General features: G+C 38.1%; 1 long non-coding RNA gene across 2 annotated transcripts; it reads right to left on the bottom strand.

Annotated features, from left to right (window-relative positions):
- Nucleotides 1-3,562: 3,562 nt before the first annotated feature.
- LOC116716418 (uncharacterized) lies at nucleotides 3,563-4,706 on the bottom strand. 2 transcript variants are annotated; one of them, XR_004338473.1, is made up of 4 exons: nucleotides 4,518-4,697; nucleotides 4,298-4,359; nucleotides 4,155-4,217; nucleotides 3,563-3,980 (listed from the first exon to the last, which is right to left on the bottom strand). It is a non-coding gene; the product is annotated as an uncharacterized LOC116716418 (long non-coding RNA). The 2 variants fall into 2 exon arrangements; XR_004338472.1 differs by having other exon boundaries at nucleotides 3,563-4,217; nucleotides 4,518-4,706.
- Nucleotides 4,707-5,875: the final 1,169 nt, after the last annotated feature.

A 5,875-nucleotide genomic window follows, 5' to 3' on the forward strand; every position in this document is an offset into this window, starting at 1 on the left:
ACGGACGGATGGCTCTTCAAACCAGTCTTTCCTTTTCTCTTCAGCCTGTCTGTGAAAACAGCGGCTTTCACTTATCATTTACAAAACATCTTTGTAATATTTTCCGTTAGCAACGTCAGACATATGAGGCCTTAGCTTTGAAGGTAGCATAAGTCATTTTAACAAAAGGTTTTCTCTGGGTGCTCCAGTTTTCCTACAAAAACAATAGACAGACAGACAGACAGACAGACAGACATTGTCTGTAATTTTATTTATTAGTAAAATTAAGTAATCCTTCTTCAAATATAAGTTTTCTCTGGGTGCTCCAGTTTCTCTAAAAACACAAGTGACAGACAGACAGACACTGTAATTTGCTCTCTTAGTAAAATCAACTAATCTTGCTTTAAACTAAAGTTTTCTCCGGGCTCCGGTTTCTCTACAAACACAAATGACAGACATACAGACAAACAGATAGATATTGTCTGTAATTTTGTCTATTAGTTAAATAATTCTACTTTAAACATAAATTCTCTCCGGGTCTCTACAAACATGATGCTACATAGGTTAGCTAGCTAAAATAGATAGGTCTATCAATAGGTAGGCAGGTAGAAAGATACCTGCCTACCTATTGATAGACAGGCAGGTATACCTACCTGTCTATTAGGTAGGTATACCTGTCAGTGCATAAGACTGACATGACATGATAAACATGACATAACATCTGTCATGAACATGAAGGAGTCTTTATGAATGTTCATGACTGTTGTCATGAAGTGTCATTCGGTAAATAATGACACTTTTAATGCAAAGCTGCATTAAAAGTGCCAACTTCGCATTATTTTGAAAATAAAGTCACTTTAATGCAAGGTTGGCACTTTTAATGGACTTTCACTGCAACTTCTAGAGCAACTTTGCATTAAAAGTGTCATAATAATAACATTAAAAGACAAGGACAGAACTGTATTGAATTGAATATATATATATAATGATGACATTAAAAGTGTCATTATTTCGACACTTTTAATGTCATATTAATAGTGTGAGGCATTTTAATTATGACAATTAAAATTAAAAGGCCTCACACCATATATATATATATATGTCATTATATACAGTATGTATGTATAATATATATACTGTATATATATAATGACATTAAAAGTGTCATTATTACGACACTTTTAATGTCATATTTAATAGTGTGAGGCATTTTAATTATGACAATTAAAATTAAAAGGCCTCACACCTTATTATATATATATATATATATATATATATATATATATATATATATTATATATATATATATATATAATGTCATATATACAGTATGTATTATATATACTGTATATATATAATGACATTAAAATTGTCATTATTATGACACTTTTAATGTCATAATTAAAAGTTTGAGGCCTTTAATTATGACAATTAAAATTAAAAGGCCTCACACCTTATATATATTAACTATATATTAATATATATATATATTAATTATAATATATTATTATATCTTATATTATTATAATAATATATATATACTGTATATTATATCTATATATATATATATATATTATTATATATATCTATATATCTATATATTATATATATCTAATATATATATATATATATACTGTACATAATGACATTAAAATTGTCATTATTATGACACTTTTAATGTCATAATTAAAAGTGTGAGGCCTTTAATTATGACAATTAAAATGAAAAGGCCTCACACCTTATATATTAAGTTATGAAGCCTAGGCGCAAATTCAAACTGGAAGACTCTTTTATCCCCACCGGGACCCGTTAATTGAAGCGACCTGCCCACAATCGTCGACCTATCAACGCCGGACCAAGCCACGTCACGTCCAATCACCGACCAAGTCCCAGCTGATAAGGACCTTCATCCGTGGTGTCCTTCGCTCTCCAGCCGAGCTCAACCCACCACCACCCCTTGTCCTCCATTCGCCCGGTCCCGAGGCCCGCACCCTTCTTCAACCTTCACCACCAGTGCCGGGCCCCGGGAGATGACGTTCCTAACAGCATCGGGGATGCTCATCTGAAGCCTATCGCTAACGCTGCGATAACCGTTATCCCCAGCCGGGGCCCGAGCGCCAAAGACTTTAAATTCTGTTTGTCAATAAACTCTTCTAATTGTCTCTCATCTCCGTCTGAGTCTCTCCAGATTGAAATATATATAATATATAATGTCATTATATACAGTATGTATATATATATATACACTGCCTGGCCAAAAAAAAAGTCGCCACCTGGATTTAACTAAGCAAATAGGTACAAGCCTCCTATTGGATAAGTACTGCATAGGCGATTATCTTTCAGCTGGCAACAAGTTATTTAACCCCAGCTGATGCAATGAGTAACTCCTCATTTCTTAAACAACCATGTCAAAAGACACATCCTGTGGTCGTGGAAAAGACGTTAGTCTGTTTAAGAAGGGTCAAATCATTGGCATGCATCAAGCAGAGAAAACATTTAAGGAGATTGCAGAAACTACTAGAATTGGGTTAAGAACTGTCCAACGCATCATTAAAAACTGGAAGGATGGAGGGGAACCATCGTCTTCCAGGAAGAAATGTGGTCGGAAAAAATCCTGAATGATCGTGATCGGCGATTACTTAAACGTTTGGTCAAATCAAATCGAAGAAAAACAACAGCAGAACTCAGGAGTATGTTTAATTGTGAACGCAAAAGCATTTCCACACGCACAATGCAAAGGGAACTCAAGGGGTTGGGATTGAACAGCTGTGTAGCCGTAAGAAAACCTCTAATCAGTAAGGCTAACCAGAAAAAAAGGCTTCAGTTTGCAAGGGAGCATAAAGATTGACTCTGGAGGAATGGAAAGGGTCATGTGGTCTGATGAGTCCAGATTTACCCTGTTCCAGAGTGATGGGCGCATCAGGGTAAGAAGAGAGGCAGGTGAAGTGATGCACCCATCATGCCTAGTGCCTACTGTACAAGCCTGTGGGGGCAGTGCTATGATCTGGGGTTGCTGCAGTTGGTCAGGTCTAGGTTCAGCAACATTGTGTGCCCAAAGAATGAGGTCAGCTGACTACCTGAATATACTGAATGACCAGGTTATTCCATCAATGGATTTTGTCTTCCCAAATGGAACGGGCATATTCCAAGATGACAATGCCAGGATTCATCGGGCTCACATTGTGACAGAGTGGTTCAGGGAGCATGAGACATCTTTTTCACACATGGATTGGCCACCACAGAGTCCAGACCTTAACCCCATTGAGAATCTTTGGGATGTGCTGGAGAAGGCTTTGCGCAGTGGTCAGACTCTCCCATCATCAATACAAGATCTTGGTGAAAGATTAATGTGTAACACAGTAGAGAAGGGTATTACATATATTTTGGATAAATGGGCCAATAGGTTCGGCTATCGGAGCACAGTGGAGTGTTTAAATGACACACAAGGGCAGTTGGGTGTATTTAAAGAACTGGTTTTAGTGACAGAAAACACACAATTAACAGTTGCACAAAACACACAATTATGAAAATAAAATTACACACAATAAAATGAAAAAAAAAAAAAATAACAATAATACTTGGCCAAGTGCTAATTCTTAATTTCAAATAATTCGGGTGCACCCTGGTAATCTGCACTCCAAATTGTATTAGTCAGCAGATTAATCAAATTAATCCCAATTTGGTTTGATTCAACTTCATTCACAGGAGAATTTCCACCACAGCTGTGCGTCACAATGTCCGAAATAAAACAATCCAAACAGTATTGTCCAAAAATCAATAAATAAAAAAACAATAATAATGGAGAATGTCAGTTGTAGGTTTCACACATAACCGTGTGTGAAGATGTATGTTGCTCTCCTACCACACCGCAGGGTGCAGCATGACTCCAAATGGGATAGACGAAATCTGGTTCTCTCTTTAGGTCCAGGTGGGAAGGCTCGCCATCAATATCAAAGGAGGGATCCACTTCAGGAATGATCCAGTATAAAAAAAAACCTGACCTGTCAACAGACAGGACCAGCAGAAATACAGGACTTTACCAAGCCGTTCTAGCTTTAATCCTTCTTTCCAACACAGTAACAAAACATTACCTAGTTACTAAAACAACGGATATTTTTTTAACAACAATGTAACAAACGACAAAAACACAAATAAAAGGCTCCGAATATGCTCACCGATCTCAGTGCGACACACTTCAGACAACCGTATAGTGGGTCTCAATCCGGATGCGTGGGGCACTAAACGATGTAACAAGGCATATTTGATCTAAATAATATAAACTTAATAAAATAAAATTATGTTAAAGCCTAAATTTTACCTTTTATCTACGAAGAACAAGCTGAAATAACTGCCAGAAAGAGCCAACGATTCCTAACGGCTCTAACGGTAAAAAACTGAAGTTCAGTTTGTATTCATTTAATAAATAATTTCCAGCACAAAAGCTGGACAATCAACATAAAATCTATTTACAAAAGAGTTTATCCACAATACAGTTAATACAGCACGTAAAAAATACTTTTAACTGTCGGGATACATACTCTGGCGCTGCCCCGCTCAGCAGTCTCACCGCGTCGGATCTCTAGAGCAAAGCCAACGGTACTGCAGACCCGGGGGAGAAGGGCGGGATCCACAACGGCAGCCTGCACCCTGATTGGTCCAGACGCTCTGGAAACCAAACTTCTCATTGGCCAGGCAGACCACGCTTCCTTAACCTCTTCTCTTAAAGTGGCATACCCACTTTATGTGGGTTACAAATGCAACACTGGATGGAAATAAACCTTTGACACTGCAGAAGCTTATTGAAACAATGCCACAGCGAATGCGGGCTGTAATCAAAGCTAAAGGCGGTCCAACAAAATATTAGAGAGTGTGACCATTTTTTGGTGGCGACTTTTTTTTTGGCCAGGCAGTATATATACTGTATATCAGAGGTGGGGACTCGAGTCACATGACTTGGACTCGAGTCAGACTCGAGTCGTTAAAATCACGACTTGAGACTTGACTTGAAAAAATGCTCAAAGACTCGGACTTGACTTTGACTTTCATGCCATTGACTTGGGACTTGACTCGACTTGAAGCTGTTTACTTGAAAAGACTTGATATTTTTTACTCAAAGTCTTAAAATTTAAAACACATTATTTATAAAGTGGCGTCATTAATTAATTTCACTCATTCCGTATCAATATGCGCAGACCGTCACTATGGTTTTCCTCTCTCCTTATGTATGTATGTGTACGTAGCTGCAGCACAACCAATCAAATTAACAGGATTTGGACGTTTAAAAAAACGCGGCAAAGCTACAGAGCTCAGGGAACGAAATACGAAATAACCGCTCGAATATGCTTCCGCGAGTAATTTCTTTTGGCTACGTAGGTTATGAACTTTCGACTAAAAAACGAACTGCAACTTGTAAAACATGCAAGAAGAGAATATCGGATGGAGATGCCACGACGTCCAACTTTGTCCGGCATTTGAAGCTTCACAAAGATCGGTAGGTGGCACTTTTCTTTTGCTGTAAGATAGTTGACTTTAGCTAACTTCGGGTTAGCATGTGTACTCCGGGTTAAATTGGTGATGATTTACCATAAATCCGGTCCTTCAAATGCCTCCACAAATAATGTGCACCGTGTTAGCTCAGGAAGCCGGTGGATAGTGAGCGGGGCTCCGGAACAGAAAGCAGATTCTGGACCTGAACACAGGGAACAGAGTCTCTCTGTCCCATCATGATGATGAGCCGGGTCTAGTATCATCTAAGGATGGTTGGTGTATTTGAAGACATCTACGTTGGGAAATTATATTGACAATATATTGTTTACTGCAGTCAGTGCATTAAGTCAACTGTTTTTGACTTAATGCACTGACCGCGTGACTGTCACATGTGGCACAGAACCCATTT

The sequence above is a fragment of the Xiphophorus hellerii genome, unplaced genomic scaffold, assembly GCF_003331165.1.
Source record: "Xiphophorus hellerii strain 12219 unplaced genomic scaffold, Xiphophorus_hellerii-4.1 PGA_scaffold_52__1_contigs__length_34603, whole genome shotgun sequence".
Lineage (NCBI taxonomy): Eukaryota > Metazoa > Chordata > Actinopteri > Cyprinodontiformes > Poeciliidae > Xiphophorus > Xiphophorus hellerii.